Source organism: Lutra lutra, chromosome 4 (genome assembly GCF_902655055.1).
Source record: "Lutra lutra chromosome 4, mLutLut1.2, whole genome shotgun sequence".
Lineage (NCBI taxonomy): Eukaryota > Metazoa > Chordata > Mammalia > Carnivora > Mustelidae > Lutra > Lutra lutra.
This window is the reverse complement of record NC_062281.1, coordinates 25,673,489-25,691,402: the sequence shown is the minus strand read 5'-3', so window position 1 is coordinate 25,691,402 and position 17,914 is coordinate 25,673,489. Positions and strand designations below refer to the sequence as shown.

Below are 17,914 nucleotides of genomic sequence, written 5' to 3'. Positions count from 1 at the left end.
CAGGCAGAGAGAGAGAGAGGGAAGCAGGCTCCCTGCCGAGCAGAGAGCCCGATGTGGGACTCGATCCCAGGACCCTGAGATCATGACCTGAGCCGAAGGCAGCAACTTAACCCACTGAGCCACCCAGGCGCCCCTTATGTAGAAATTCTTTCACAGCTGCCTCCTTCTTTCTCTGTGTTTCTTAATTAGATGAGGTACCATGCCTTGAAGTGTGTAATGTGGCTTCCTTAACGAGGGCAGAGGTTCTGAATGTCACAACCTGGAAGTGAATGAAATTTTGCTTACTATGAATTGAAACTTAAAGAGAAATGTCATATGGGAGATAGCTAGATATGTGAATTCCTTGCAGCCCTCCAAGAAAAGTCCTATATCCTGTGTGTAAATATACTTACTGAGAAATCATTTAAAAAAATGGAAGAGGAGGGTATACTTCCTAACAAATCTCTATGAGTCCCAACTTGTCTTGATACCATGAGCAAAGATATCAACAACAAAAGAAACTGCAGATGAATCTCCTTTATAAATACAGGCAATTTCCTCAACAAATTACTATATACTAAGTCCTGGAGCATATACAAATGTTACAGATCATGACCAAGAGGGATTTATAACAGGGATGCAAGGTAGTTTCAACATTAAAAAATCAATATAATAGTTCATACTAATGAAATAAAGGACAAAAACCATATGGTTATCTCAATAAATATAGAAAAAAACATTTGACAAAATCCTACACTATTTAGTGATAAAAACACACAATAAACTAGGAATAGAAAAAAATATTCTTAATATAATAAGTGATATCTACTGAAATGTATGCAGCTAACATCATACTAAGTGGTGAAATAATGAATGGTTTGCCACTATGATCAGGAACAAGGAGAGGATGTCCACTCTCCCACTTCTGGAGCATTGTACTGGAGATTACAGTGTGGATAGTTAAGCAAAAAAATAGGAGGCATACTGATTGGAAAGGTAAAAGTAAAACTTTATTTGCAGATGACATGGTCTTGTGTATATAAAATCCTACAGAATCCACTAAGAAAATGAAAACTAAAAAATGCATTTGGCAACTTTGCAGGGCACAAGATCAATGCAAAATACATCAGTAGTTTCCAACACGGTAGATACAAGCAAACAAAATGCGATTAGATAATTCCATTTATGCTACCACCAAAAATACTTAAAAATAAATTTATCAAAATAAGTTCAAAACATTTACTGAAAACTACAGAACATTCATGAAAAAAATTAAAAAGACTTATGTAAGTGGAAAAATTTATAGGTTCATCATTAAGATGATAATATACCCCAAATTGATCTACAAATTCAGCATAAGCCCCATTAAAACCCCAGATAATGTCTTTGTGGGAATTAATACACTGATCCTAAAATGCATTTGGAAATTCAAGAATATCAAAATAATCTTGAAAAAGAACTAATTTAGAATATTTACATTTCCACATTTCAAAACTTAATAGAAAGTTACACTATTCAAGACAGTGTGATGCTGACATACACATGCTTATGTAGAACAATGAAATAGAATTAAGAGTCTAAAAATAAATCTACACATTTATGATTGATTATCAACAAGAGTAAAAAGATTATTCAATGGGGAAAACAGTCTTCTCAACAAACGTTGGGAATAACTGGGTATATACATGCAAATAAATGAAGTTGAACCCATTTCTCAACCATATGTAAAAATTAACTCAAAATGGATCAAATACCCCAATTTAAGAAATCACACTAAACAACTCTTAGAAGAAATGTAAGTGTAAATCCTTGTTAGCTTTGATAATTAGAAAAGTTTTAGGGATGTTTGGGTTGCTTAGTTGGTTGAACATCCGATCCTTGGTTTTGGCTCGGGTCATGATCTCAGCATCCTATAATCAAGCCCTGTGTCAGGCTCCTTGCTCAGAGAGGGGTCTGCTTGAAATATCTCTCCCCCTCTGACTTCCCCACAATGTGCATGTGCTCTCTTTCTCTCTAAAATAAACAAATAAATCTTTAAAAAAATAAGTTTTATGACACCAAGAGCACAAGAAACAAACAAAACTAAAATAGATACCTGGACATCATTAAAATTAAAAATCTAGGGGCGCCTAGGTGGCTCAGTGGGTTAAGCCGCTGCCTTCGGCTCAGGTCATGATCCCAGGTCCTGGGTTCAAGCTCCGCATGGGGCTTTCTGCTCAGCGGGGAGCCTGCTTCCTCCTCTCCCTCTGCCTGCTTCTCTGCCTACTTGTGATTTCTCTCTGTCAAATAAATAAATAAAATCTTTAAAAAAAAAAATTAAAAATCTACAGCTTCTTGGGGCACCTGGGGGGCTCAGTGGGTTAAGCCTCTGCCTTTGGCTCAGGTCATGATCTCAGGGTCCTGGGATCAAGCTTTGATTTTGCATTGGGCTCCCTGCTGAGCGGGAAGCCTGCTTCCCACCCCACCCCCGCCTGTCTCTCTGCCTACTTGTGATTTCTGTCTGTCAAATAAATAAATAAAAATCTTTTAAAAAAAACTCATGGCTTCAAAGGACACTGTCTTTAAAGTGAAAATACAACCCACAGAATGGTAGAAAATTTTTGAAAATTATATACCTGATAAGAGACTTGGATTTGGAATATATAAAGAACTATTATAACTTAATAATAAAATGACAAATAACCCAACTGCAGAAGAGCAAAGGATTTGAATAAACATTTTTCAAAAGAAGACAAAAATGAGTAAGTATGTGAAAAGATACTCAACATCATTAGTCATTAAGGAATGGGAAATAATTCATTTACTTCATTAGTTGTATGCGTTAGTCCAATTTCTAGAAACTTTAAATGCTTAGTTTCTTATACTTTTTATTCATTTTGCTTGTTTTTTCCTCTGGAATTGATATGTGAAACTTCTCACACTGTGATCCTGAAAATGGACTGCCCCACCCTGACCCTGCCACAGTATTTTTTTGTCTTGTTTTGTTTTGTTTGTTTTTAATATGATAAAAATATTGTAGAATTAAATATGGCTGAGCCTTGTAAATATATAACCAATTACTGAGCTAAGTAATTTTAAATGGTGAATTTTAGGACATCTAAGTTTTATCTTGCTTAAAATGTGAATGTGTGTGTGCGTGCATGTGTATTTGTGTATATATAAATTAATAGGACAAAGTAAGAAATAGATAAAATATAAAATAATTTTGGAAATCTTAACATACCTCTTTATATGGCTGGCAAAGCAAGTAGACCAAAAAACAAAACAAAACATTAAATAAAGATCCAGTTCTGAACAGAAGTATTAAAATTCTTGGCCAGAAAGCATGTAGAGAACCTTGCTTGCAATGATGAAAGACTTCACATATTTCTCAGATTTATGCAGAAGTTTCCATGACTGGTAGACCTAGAACCATAAAGAAAATGTCAATAAATAAATATTGAAATATTCAGAGCCTATTCTTGAACAACTATAAATTTAAGTTAAAAATTATTAACAAAGAATAACTAGAAAACAATACTGGAAATTTTTGTTTAAAATATACTTCAAAAGTATTCAAATATGCAAGAAAAAACTTAAAAGTGGATCAATAATCTAAGTCAACTGTATTCTAAACTGATAATAATGAGAATAAGTAAATGCAAAACTGGGATATAATTAAATTTCTCCAAGGCGTATTTATAACTTTAATGTATGTATTAGGAAACACCAAGAATTGGAATTAGGTACCTAAGCATTTCCAACTCAGAAAGATAGAAAACAAACAGCAAATCCCCTCCTACAGATGTGAGACAGAAAGCATTGATGATAAGAAAGAAATGAAATAGACAATAGAGAACATTATCAAAGCCAGAAATTAATTCTTTGAAAAGACTAATGCAATTTTTTTTCATAGAAAATGGGGAAAGTACAATTAACCAAAACTGGGAATGATAAAGGAGACATTGTTAGTAACAAAAAATTAATAAGATGATACTGTTAACAACTGTATGCCAAGCAATTTCATAGCTTAAAGGAAATGCATAATTTTTTGGGACAACAATTCTATTACCTGAAACAAGAAAAAATGGAAAATTTGAGTATTGCAGTATCTGTTAAAGAAAATGAATTTGTTATTAAAAACCTTCCTACAAAGGAAACATCTATCTCAGTTAGATTCACCAGTGAAGTCTCCCAACATAAGAAGAAATAACACCCATGTTGAACAAAATTTTCCAAAGTACACAGAAAAAGGCAACGTTTCCTTTTTTTTTAACATCTTAATTTTATTTTTTTTCAGTGTTCCAAGATTCATTGTTTATGCATCACACCCAGTGCTTCATGCAATCTGTGTCATCCTTAAAACCCACCGTCAGGCTCACCCATCCTCCCCACCCCCCTCCAAAAACCTGTTTTTTCCTTAGAGTCCACAGTCTCTCAATGCTTTGTCTCCCCTCCAGTTTACCCCAATTCACTTTTCCTTTCGTTCTCGTAATGTCCTCCATGTTATTCCTTATGCTCCACAACTAATTGAAACCATATGATAATTAACTTTCTCTGCCTGACTTATTTCACTCAGCATAATCTCCTCTAGTCCCGTCCATGTTAATACAAAAGTTGGGTATTTATCCTTTCTGATGGCTATGTAATGTTCCATTGTAGATATGGGCCATACTTTTTCTATCCATTCATCTGTTGAAGGGCATCTTGGCTCTTTCCACAGTTTGGCAATTGTAGATATTGCTGCTAGAACATTGGGGTACACATGGCCCTTTTATTCACTACATCTGTATCTTTAAAGAACTCCTCAAACTCAATAACCAAGAAACATATACTCATGTCAAAAAATGGTCAGAAAACATGAACAGATGCTTCTCCAAAGAAGATATACAAATGGCTAACAGACACATAAAAAAATGTTCATCATCATTAGCCATCAGCGAGATTCAAATCAAAACCACATTGAGATACCACCTTACACCAGTTACAAAGGCTAAAATTAACAGAACAGGAAAAAAAAACAAGTGTTGGAAAGAGTTGGTGGGAATGTAAGTTGGTGCAGCCACTTTGGAAAACAATGTGGAGATTCCTCAAAAAATTAAAAATAGAGCTACCCTATGACCCTGCGATTGCACTACTGGGTATTTACCCCAGAGGCAACATTTCTTAACAATTATTGCTAAGATCAATATATTCTTGACTCCAAAGTTAACATGCATACTATAATAAAGGAAATTATAAATCAGTCTCTTTCATATACATAAATTATTGATACTTAATGTATTGGCAACCATATCCAGATATATAGTGTTATTTAATCAAATGTAGACTTCTGTATTCTTTTTTCTTGTGCAGATTATTTTTCACATTTAAACTCTCTCTCTCACAATTGAAAAGAAGTACTTTTTGCTACATTACCAATGAGTAGATGACGATGCATATATATTTATAATATAAAAGTCATTAGTTAATATTGTTTAAATCCTCAGACTACTTAATTTTTTTCACTTCAAATTTTTAGATTTAGAATAGTAAGTTATAATACTTTTTTTTCGGATGAGTTTTGTCTGCCTCTCTATCTCTCCCTTTATTTCCTGTAGTTTCCACTTTAGAAATTTTGCTACTATGCTATTTGTACACTAGATATTTAGACCTATTACATAAGCATTATGAATTCCAACCTTTTAAACTATAAATCTGTCTCATTAATGTTTAAAGGCTAAATTCTACCTTAATTGATAAACTTCTGTTTTCTTGTTTGCATTCGGAATATATTTTGTTGGTCATTTTTTTAGCCTCTTCATGCCCTCCATGTCTATGTCTTTTAATAGAAATAATGATATTAAAAGCAAATACTCATAAAACATCTGCCTGGCATTATTCCAAGTGATTTTACATGTCTTAACTCATAGTCCTTAAAACTAGAATCAGCTACATAATTTGGAGGACAAAATGCAAAATAAAAACAGAGGGCCTGCTGTTTAAAAATGAGAAGAAAGTTGGGATGCCAGGAGTCTCAATTGACTAAACGTCCACTGACTGTTGGTTTCAGCTCTAGTCATGACCTCAGGGTCTTGAGATTGAGCCTGAATCTGGCTCCAAACTCGGCCCAGAGTCTCTTTGTCTTCCCCCCAGCCCCCTCATTTTCCCCTTCTACTCCTCCCCCACCAGCTCTATCTCTTTCTTTTCAGATAAATAAATAATATCTTTAAAAAATTTTTAAAAATGAGTAAGAAAGTGCTTTAGTAACAGGTACTGAATTATAAAGCTTTTTTCTTTCTTCCTCTTGTGAAGTTTTTTTAAAAAAATGTTACTTAATGTCATTCTAAGTAAAAAATTAAAAATTAAAATTATTAACGTGAATTTTAGCCTTCATCTTTATACTTTACAATGCCTATTTTAGATTTTACTATTTTTTTTAGCCTCTTTAACTCAATTTTCTTTTTGGTTTACCTCTGGCATAAAGGACATAAATCTAATACAGAAAAAAAACTCCAGCATACATAAAGTTAATATAGAAAAACAAACAACAAACAAGAGCATATTAAAACACTTCTTTCCCCAATAAAAAAACTCAAAGTGGAGGCAATTGACTATAAAACACATAAAATAAATGTAATATAAAATACAATGAAGGAATTACATGAAAGAAAAGAAATTCAAAATCAAAATATAAATGAAGGAATAATAGGAAAATGTTAAATTTCAACTTCCTGAAATCAGAAAAGGAACGGAAGAAATGACAAAGCAATCTCAAATATAAAGAGTAGTTACAGGATATCCAAAATGTATATGACAAAAAGTACAGTTAAGAACAGAGATAGAGGGGCGCCTGGGTGGCTCAGTGGGTTAAGCCGCTGCCTTCGGCTCAGGTCATGATCCCAGGTCCTGGGTTCGAGCCCCACATCGGGCTTTCTGCTCAGCAGGGAGCCTGCTTCCTCCTCTCTCTCTGCCTGCCTCTCTGCTTACTTGTGATTTCTCTCTGTCAAATAAATAAATAAAAAAATCTAAAAAAAAAAAAAAAAGAACAGAGATAGAAATGAAAAGAGCAAATAAAAGATGGTGGTAGGTACAGGCAACAAACATATTTCAGAATATTAAAACTGGAAACTCTTTTTTTTTTTTTATTTGACAGAGAGAGAGAGAGAGATCACAACAAGTAGGCAGAGCAGCAGGCAGAGAGAGAGGGAGAAGCAGGCTCCCTGCTGAGCAGAGAGCCCGATGCGGGTCTCGATCCCAGGACCCTGAGATCATGACCTGAGCTGAAGACAGAGGCTTAACCCACTGAACCACCCAGGTGCCCCAAAACTGGAAACTCTTAAGGAGAAAAACAGTTTAATATAATAATGCTACAATTGAAAACTGTTTCAAGAAGACAACCTAATTGAACATATTGAAGGTACACTAGTAAAGATGACTCAGGTTGGTCATGTAAAACCTAATAAGCTAACAGAAAAAAAAAATTGTAGGGGCACTTGGCTCAGTTGATTAAGTGTCTGCCTTTGGCTTAGGTCATGGTCCCAAGGATCTGGGATTGAGCTCCACATTGGGCTCTACTCATTAGTGAATCTGCTTCTCTTCTTCTGCCTTTTCCCCAACACTCATTCTCTCTCTTGCTCTACACTCTCTCTAAAATAAATAAATAAATATTAAAAAAGAAAAAGAAATCTAAATGTAGAGGGATAAAAAGGAAATTTGTCAAGGAAAAATTGTTTAAGGTGTCTATAATCTTTTTTATTTTTATTTTTGCCTTTAAAAAAATATTTATTTATTTATTTATTTATTTTAAATTCCATTAGCCAACATATAGTACATCATTAATTTTCTTTCTTTCTTTTTTTTTTTTTTTAAGATTTATTTGACAGAGAGAGAGATCACAAGTAGGCAGAGAGGCAGGCAGAGAGAGGAAGGGAAGCAGGCTCCCCACTGAGCAGAGAGCCTGATGCAGGGCTCGATCCCAGGACCCTGAGACCATGACCTGAGCCGAAGGCAGAGGCTTTAACCCTCTGAGCCACTCAGGTGCCCCCATCATTAATTTTTGATGTAGTATTCTATAATCTTTTTTAAACAAAACTAAAAAAGTGCATATATGTTGATTTTATTATACAATATTTATACACTTTATGTTTAAATATTTATGATATATTTATATGTGAAATATTTTTGAATATGTATAATTATATCTATGAGTTTGCATATTCATAAATATGTCATATACCATATAAATATATATGGATATAATGGATATGTGTGTACATATATATATAAGCTTACGCTCTCTCCCTCTCATTCTCTCTCTCTATATATATGTATATATGTATATATACATACATATATATACACACATGTATATTCAATACTCTAAAATCAATGAAACAATTAATAAAGATATACATGGATGATATGGATGTATACTTCTATAAATTACTCAAAGGACTATTCAAATGGAGAAACAACAAAATCATATTTTTCATTCAAAATTTCTTTGATTGTTAACTCTATAATGTTAGGTAGGTATTGAGTATATTAGTATATTTTGGTTATAAATAATATATGAAATATGCCCTATATTATAAGCATTGAGTTAACACTGAGAATTGCAGATAAATAAAATACCCTAAAAAGCCATTGGGCTTTAATTCACTTAACTGCTCCCAGTTATTTTTATCATTTGGTTCCATTGTGTTCGGGAATTAGGAAAAATGAGTCAGCTGAATAATAATTCACATATTAATAAAATATTGTCTACTTGTATTTGAACATTGTGTAGGAAAAAATCTACAATGTCTTACTGCTCATTTGAAGTGTCAGATGTTTTCAAGTCTCTTTTTTGGGAGTGATCAAGCACTAAAGATTCTGGAGGAATATATGAGGTGGGGAAAAGGTAACTAAAGCTTTGTTCCTATGGGGCCAGAGAGAGACATTGGTGACTTTAGAGAAAACCTTTCTAATTGTTTTTCATGAATTAGCGGCAAGTAATATTCTGTTGATAGGTATGTTTTGTTCCAACTTCGTAAATCAGACCTAAGCATTTGAAATTCATATTATTATTATAAAATATTACAAATGTATATACACAATATATATTCATCATATTAAATAATAACATATATTCTCTGTCTTTATGTGACACAAAGAAATACCACTCAGCTTTTAGTTCAAATTCCTTTTTGCATCTTGCCTACTGGAAATTGTAATGGGAAGAAGAAAGAGCATTAGTTGAGTGAAGTAGAAGAAGAAAATGATGGGGAAAAGGTCTTGCCATTATTTTTTTATAAAGCCCTCATTAAAAAAAATTATATATATATATATATATATTTATTTATTTAGCATCACTTTATCTGTAGCATCCCACAGAGGAGGGAGCTCTTTAGGGACTCTATGAACATTCTTGTAATTTTCATTACGATGAAAGAACTCCCTATTTTGGGATATATGTATATCTACTAATGAAATATCTATGGTGTTGGGTAATGTGAGTTTACAGATAAACTAGTTATATATGTTGCAAATGATCACATTTAGCCAGCCATCTGTCCCTTAAATATATTAAGACTTATGCATAGTTTCAACATCTGTGTGTGCATATATATTTTTATACATTGCTGGTAAAATGCTGACAAGAGTGGAAAACAAAAATGATAAACCAATGAAACTTCAAAGAACTTTGCTTTTTTGAATTCATATAGATTTATCTCCTGCTTCTAAAGTACATCTGTTGTTGTCTTTACTGAAATTCTAAAACTAACCAAAATCCTTTTGAGGAAAAATGAATTGAAATTAAATTTTAAATGCTTTGTAAATTTATAAGTTTATTTGTAAATATACCCAGTTGAACTAGATTTTTGACAATCAGTGAGATGATTTGCCATAAGCAATGCATAGACATCCAGTCACTTCTTAAAAAGTCACTACTTATTAACCTTAAAGAATGAAGGTAGTTATTTGCTATGGCTATATTTTTTCTACACAGGGAAAAACATTAACACACAATATGCACACACACCATCAATCAGATAAGGGACAGCTTTTAATTTTTTATCTGAATAATATATCTGAATATATATCTGAAGAGTCTACGAAAGTCCTAAATTTCTCTCTATACTTGGAACAAACAAAGAGAAAAAGAAAAAGAGAAGGAAAATGGAAAGAAGGAAGGAAAGAAAGGAAGGAAAGAAGTGGGAAGAAGAGAAGGAAAAGTGAGGAAGAAAAGAGAGAAGAAGGATTGTAGAGAATGTCAGAAAAAAAAAAACAAAAGAAAGGAAGGGATTGAAAGGAAACAACTTCTTAAGAACAAAATAATTAAGTAACTCATATAAAAAGGTGTTTAGGATTTAAAAAGTTAGCAGCTGAGGTAAAAACATGCCTTACAAAATCTTGGAAGTAGTCTTAATCATACTACTTTTCATGTGGGGACTGAACTTTGATCTTAGAATATAGGGTAGAATGTATTTATTCTGAGAGAGATGTCACATTTAACTTTAAGCCATACAGAATAAATGTTATTTAAATCTTGGCCAGGTGAGACTCGACTCTGACATAGCCAATAGGGAATGGCAAAATAGGTGCAGTGAGGTATCCGTGTGTTTCTGACTGAGACAAAAGCCCATTAAAAACCTGAGAGAATAGGATAGATCATTATCTGAGATTATATAATCACTGTTGTCATTTGAGTTTGCAGTATACATCTTCTTTTTTTTTTAAAGATTTTATTTATTTGTTACCCCCAACATCGCCAGAATCTTGATATTCTTTGTCTTGTATCCATATTTAAAAAATCAGACACCTCTCCTGTAGGGTTTGGAAATTATTTCCTGCAGGATTGAATAAAAGTGCTACCATGGGGTACAGTCATCTTCTTTCAACAGCCAATTTCATAAAACAGAGCCTTAGGATTCCATAAGGAGGAGTCAGACAATGTATTTCTCATTTCAATTCTATCTGCCTTTTATTCATGGAGTGTAGTATTAGGTTCTCTTTCAGTCCAAGTTTATGGCAATATTCTGGTATTTTATAGTTTTCTGGACATTCACATGTATAATAGTATAATGTGAAAAACTGGAAATTATGTTAGAGTACCCCCATATAAATTTTGAAATGTCCTGAAATATCCTTTGTAATTTTGGATAGATTTGGTGACTTGAAGATAGTTTCTATTTTCATTTTTTAATTCCTTATCAAAACTTGCCTTATCAAACCTTAGCCTATCAAACCTTATCTCTGTCTGCTACCTTTCACAAAATTATCAATGCAAAATACTTTTTTCTTGTAAATATTTTTGATATTTTTCTGGGCACCTCGATTTGGTTGCTGTTTGCTTTTGAGACCCAAGTTTTTTTTTTTTTTTTTTTTTTTTTTTTTTTTTTTTTTTTTTTTAAGATTTTATTTATTTATTTGACAGAGAGAGATCACAAGTAGATGGAGAGGCAGGCAGAGAGAGAGAGAGAGGGAAGCAGGCTCCCTGCTGAGCAGAGAGCCCGATGCGGGCCTCGATCCCAGGACCCTGAGATCATGACCTGAGCCGAAGGCAGCGGCTTAACCCACTGAGCCACCCAGGCGCCCATGAGACCCAAGTTTTATAGATATAATCTATAGTATGTTTAGTTTTTGCATCATTATATATATTTTTTCCTGTACTTGCCAGTAATCATACAGAGCATGACTTCTTAACAAAAGTGAACTTTTTCTTTTCAGATAAAAGCTTTGTTTGGCTTTATGTATTGTCAAGACTATAAGTGTCCATTAACTCTCAATTTAACAATTTAGGAAATAAACTGATCAGACCTGAATATTAAAAATAATATCTATGAGAACTGATATCAACTGGCGGAGTTATCTTTAACTGGTATAACATGAAGCATCCCTGAGCATACTCTGATATTAAGACTAAATGCCATTTATTGTCATGATCTATGTACTAATTTTTTTCAGAGATTTTATTTGTTTGAGAGAGAGAGAGAGACAGAGATAGAGAGAGCAGGAGCTGGGAGGAGAGGGAGAAGCAGGCTCCCTGCTGAGCAAGGAGACTGATGGAGGACTTGATCCCAGGACCCTGGGATCATGACCTGACCTGAAGGCAGATGCTTAAAAAACTGGGCCACCCAGGTGCCCTGTACAAATGTTTTTAAAATATTTGTATCACTGTAGTTTCACAAAAAAACACAAAAATTGGCAAGTTAAATCTTCACACCGTGATTGTATACTTAAACATTTGAGGTATTTTAAATCAGTTAATTTTCATATGGTGATTTTTTGTATAAAATTTTTTACCAACAAAAGGGATTCCCATTATAAAATAGGAATTCACCCAGCAGTGTTTGTATATTCTGCACTTATTCTGCAGGAAGATAGTTATTCTGTAACTTTCTCATCACAGTTACAACTGATAATTTTTAGAGCATCTACCTCAACTTCTATGTATTTGTGACTTTAAAACTTGCATGAATAAACAATGAGGCAATAAATATTATTGGTACTAACAGAGATAAGGATCAAATATTTGATGAATTTTAGAAGCAATAGCTACTTTAGAATTTAGGCATCTAACTGAACGTCTGAAGTGAGCACTAGAGGATTTAAAACAATATCAAAGATGTAAGCACATAGACAAAAGTATAGAACATGTAAAAGATAAAATTTGGTGTTGGGTAAATATCATTCTCTATATATACATATTTTTCTTTTCAAATAAATTTCAACTTTTGTATGTATATATCTATAGGGCATGATATTTACCAACACCAAATTTTATCATATATATATATATATAAAATCTTTTATATATATTTATATATTTATCTTTTATATATATGCTTCATAAGAGTAATATATTAGAGAATAATCTAATCTCTATTAGAGAATATATTAGAGAATAATCAATATAGGAGAGCTTTTCTATCTGTCCAGCTTTTGTCAAGTTACACACACATTAAAATAGTGATTTAACTTCATCTTATTTCATGTAAACACACCTGCTGGAATACATTCAGTTATAGGCATTCCAGTCCTAGCAGTACATAGATAAATGAAAAACAGGAGCTCACAGCAAAAGCAATATGAAAGATTAAGAGAGTGAATAGATAGACTAACGAAAGGATTAAAATATCTCAAATTTTATGAGCTAGAACGAGCAAAGTCTACCAGGGGACATGAAATCTACATATAAATATCAAGTACTTGTAAACATGGATCAGGAAAATAATTTTCAGCCCAAAAGTAAGGACAGGAAAACTGGACAAAACATAAAACAAAATGTACAGAATATTTGAGAAACAACGACATTACTTTAGAAAGATTTTATAGACATAGGTTTTTGATTTTTTTGGAAATAGCTTCGTGGTGAACTGGGTGGTGTAAAGGCAACATACTTGCCTATATCAACTCAATTGAGAAATGCACTGTAAAATATGTAGGAAAAATTCAATTTAAAGAAGTAGCTGTGTTTTGCTCTGGTGTTTTTATTTGTTTGTTTTTTTGCTTTTGTTTTTGGCAGACAGTAGTCCCAGTTCCTTATCTGTGGCACACATAGTAAGCTGAAAAATATATTGTTTAATTCTTTCTATGATTATGTGAACTTCATGGTAAATAGAATATTTAGATCTTAGTTTTTTGATAATAGAAAAATGGAGGAATTAAAAAACATCATAATTGAGTAAAATTAATATGTAATATGTACATTTTAATATCTAAGGACCCTATATCAAACTGTGGACTATGTTCACAAAAGAGCAAAGAGCAGCTACTTAAGACAATTGTATATTTCCTGATGTTGGACATCTCCTTGCCCTGTCCACTTCTGGGCTTTGATTTTGGATTTTGAATATTACATTCTCAGATCCTGTCTTCCTTCAGGGTCACCTCTCTCATAATCCCAACTTTAATTATTAGATCCTTCATTTTTAAATTTTCTTACCCCAGATTCTAGTGTAATCCTAAATTGCAGTTATTTACACAAGTTATTTCTTAATCCTTTTACTTTCTGCAGACATAGTATCAATTTCCAGTGTCTGCTTGGGACACTGTAATGAGAAGATTTTTGGTTGCAGAGAGAGAAATAGGCAGCCATTTACTCATGTATAACTGGGTGTAGAGGGAGGAATGGCAACCCTTAGACCAATGCTGAACCAGTCTTAATTATATTCCATATGATTCTAAAGCATATGTTCATATCACCTCATAGGACTCTTAAGTGACTTGTTAGGGTAACTTTTGTTAGGGTCCGTGATCAAAGGAATGAGACGATACAAAGCGAAGGTCAAGCAAAGCTTTATTTCATGCCAAGCACCGAGAATCAAACCGACCGGTCGGGCATCTCTTACTAAGAGGCGACCCCTCCCAGACTCACAGACTAACTTTTATAGAGGTGGTTGAGCCTGGCTATACACAGGTGACCAATGAGATTGCAATGCACAGAGAAAACTGCACAGTCGTGCTAGGTCAGCTCTACGGGTGGCCAATTGAATTTCAGTTTACCTAGTAGATATATGTGCGCCCCACTGATTGGATGTCTCCACCTGGCCTGTCCCGCCCTTGTATCTAGGTTTTGCAAGTAAGTTCCTCTGGGAGGGGCAGGGTCAATTCAATCTATGTTCACTGCATAAACACAAAACGGCTCCCTCTCCTAAGTAGGCCCTTACATTCCCCCCTTTTCTTTGGAGATTAGTCAAATCCTTGACTTTTCAGCTAGTTCTATGTTCTCCTGTTGAAAGGGGTTATATTGAGCATGTAAGATTAACATTTTTTATTGCTCTAATTTTCTTTTATACAAATGACATTAGGGCATTTATAATGCAGGGGCCAAAAAATAACATTAGTGCACGGTCGGCTGATGAGTTAGCCATTCACCGCTTTGTATAACCGTTTTCATTTTTCTTAATTGTTTCATGTTTTCCTAATTCTGTTTCCATAATTCCCACCTATACTTTTTTGTCTTATGAGGTGACTCAGAAGCTCTTACACAAACAGGTAACAATAGGAGCAACAATGAACTCATAGTCTTTGAGTCTTAGCTTTAGTCCATGGTAAGTGGGATCCATCAGCTGTGGCTTCCACCTCTGGGCAATGTCCTTGTCCTCGGTTCCTTTGACTTGACCCGCGTGAATCCAGGCCCTGATGCCTTCTACTTTTATTGCCGTGGGGGTGGTCAGGTTGACAGTAAATGGTCCTTCTAGCTAGGCTCCAAGTTTCCCATTTGATGGTGATGTATCCAAACCAAGTCCCTGGGTTGGAAAGGATGTGGTCCCACCTCCGCCTCCATCTCAGTGTGGGCAGTTCGGATCCCTGTGTGGGCTCTTTTTAAGACAGACTGTAATGCCTGCAGTGACTGGAGTACAGACTGATCAGTCATTTCTGCTAGGGCAACCTCTTGTAGCCGAGGGCAGAGCAGGGGGTGGAGGGATCTCCTGAACATTATTTCAAATGGAGTCAGCTTGTTTGAGTAGGGTGTACACCACGCCCTAAGGAGGGTAAAAGGAAGGAGATCCACCCATCCACCGCCAGTCTCCAGAATTAGCTTTGTCAAGGTCTCTTTAAGAGTCCTGTTCATTCTCTCTACTTGCCTGGAACTCTGGGACTGATAGACACAATGTAGTTTCCAATTAGTGCCCATGGCCTCAGCCAATGCTTGTGAGACTGAACTCACAAATGCAGGGCCATTGTCTGACCTGATTGCGAGAGGCAGCCCAAACCTAGGAATTATTTCTTCTAGTAGCTTTTTGGCTACCACTCCTGCTGTCTCATGTTTGGTGGAATCGGCCTCTCCCCAGCCTGAAAAGGTATCTACAAAAACTGATATATACTTGTGCCCATATTTTCTGGGTTTCATTTCTGTAAAATCTATTTCCCAATAAAATCCTGGTTCCTTAACTCTTTCTCTTTTTCCTCTTCCCATTCTATTTCCTCCCACATTAACTGCCTGGCATTGAGCACATCTATCAACTATATCCTGAACCATATGCCCTAATTTAGAAACCTGGAACTGCTTGCCTATAAGCTCCTTGAGTTTGCGTGTCCCCAAATGAGTACCCTGATGTATTTGGTCTACTAACTTCTTACCTAATCTTCGAGGAAGAATTATCTTTCCTGCTTTAATCTTAGCCCAGTCCCCTTCATAGTCCAATTTAGCCCATTTTTGTAAATACTTTAAATCTTCCTCTGAATAGTTCAGTTTTTCTGGTAGGGCTGGAGCTGGGAGTGTAACCAGCTCTTGCAGATTCTCGGGCTGCTTGCTTTGTGGCTTGATCTGCTAATTGGTTTCCTTTTGAAATCAGATCAGTCCCCTTTTGGTGTCCCAGGCAATGCATAATGGCCACCTCTTTTGGGTCCCAAATAGCCTGGAGTAGAGCCAATATTTCTTCTCTGTTTTTAAATCCTTTTCCTTCTGCTGTTAATAGGCCCCTTTCTTTATAAATAGCCCCATGTATATGGAGAGTAGCAAAGGCGTACCTGCTGTCTGTATAGATGTTGGCGGTTTTACCTTTGGCCATCTGCAGTGCCTTGGTGAGTGCAATCAGCTTCACTTTTTTGTGCCAAGGTTCCGTGTGGCAGGGCTTCCATCCAGAGTTCCTGCTCGGGGAAACCACTGCAGCCCCCACATACCTCTTTCCATCGACCATGTAGCTACTCCTGTCTGTGAACAGAGTCATCTCTCATCTGGGAGGGGAATGTCTCTGAGGTCCGGCCTTATTCCTGTGACTTGGGTTAGGACCCCCCTGCAGTCATGTGGGTGGTCAGCCAGCTCCTCTGGCAGCAACGTGGCTGGATTTAGCACTGCTGGGGGCTGGAATGTCACTCTTGGTTCGTTGAGGAGGAGGACCTGATATCCTGTCACTTAGGCATTCATCATCCATCGGTCTGGTGGAGTCTGGAGAAGGCCCTCGATAGCGTGGGTGGTGGTCAAGATGAGATTTTGACCCAAATTTACTTGCGTTTGACCCAAATTTACAATTTACTTGCATCCTTGACCAGGAGGACTGTGGCAGCAATTACACGGAGGCAAGGGGGGAACCCAGCCACTACTGGATCTAGTTTCTTGCTAAGATAGGCTACTGGCCTTTGCCAAGGCCCCAGAGTCTGAGTCAAAACTCCTTTGGCCACCCCTGCATTTTCATCCACATACAAGTGGAAGGGCTTGGTAACATCTGGGGTGGCCAATGCTGGGGCACTCAGTAAGGCTGTTTGTAATTCCTGAAATGCTCCTTCTGCCTCAGCTGTCCACTCTATCATAGTGAGCCCCCCTTTTGCCAGTTCATAGAGGGGTCGGGCAATCTCTGCAAACTGTGGTATCCATGGCCTACAGTAGCCCACCATCCCGTGAAACTCCCTCACTTGTTGGGATGTGGTGGGGCAGGGGTATCAGGTGATAACCTGTTTCCTGGACTCAGTGAATGCACTCCCTCGTGGAGATCAAAGCCTAGATACGTGGCGTGGCTCTGACAGAGCTGTGCTTTCTTTGCTGACACCTGACACCCTTTTTCCTACAGAGTCTGTAAGAGAGCTCTTGTCCCCCGCAAACATGAATCATAGTCCTCAGCGGCTATTAGCAAATCATCAACATACTGTAACAGAGTGACTCCCGGATTGGAGGTTCTGTACTCATGCAAATCCTCATGTAGGGCCTCGTCGAAGGTAGTGGGTTGAACTCTTGAACCCTTGGGGAAGTCTTGTCCATGTGAGCTGGCCTTGGAACCCTTCCTGAGGGATGGACCACTCAAAAGCAAAGAGAGGCTGAGACTCCCTTGCTAAAGATATGCAGAAAAATTCATCTTTGAGATAAGTAATGATGAAAATTGGGCTCCCGTAATCCACCAAAAAATCAATTGATTTCCCCTCCACTTCAGTTTTACCCAAGGTTCGGGAAGAGGCTTCGAACCACAGCCCTTACAGTCTCTCGTGGCCAGCATTGCCGTCTTCCTTTGGGGCACTCCCTGGCCCAATGTCCTTTTTCCTTACAGTAAGC

At 36.0% G+C, this 17,914-nt stretch overlaps 1 long non-coding RNA gene across 1 annotated transcript in view; it reads right to left on the bottom strand.

The window, feature by feature from the left end:
* LOC125098266 (uncharacterized) overlaps nucleotides 1-17,914 on the bottom strand; it is a 71,268-nt gene that overhangs the window by 37,326 nt on the left and 16,028 nt on the right. The window contains exon 3 of the long non-coding RNA XR_007126779.1: nucleotides 3,203-3,384. This is a non-coding gene — a long non-coding RNA (uncharacterized LOC125098266). The remainder of the gene's footprint in view (nucleotides 1-3,202; nucleotides 3,385-17,914) is intronic.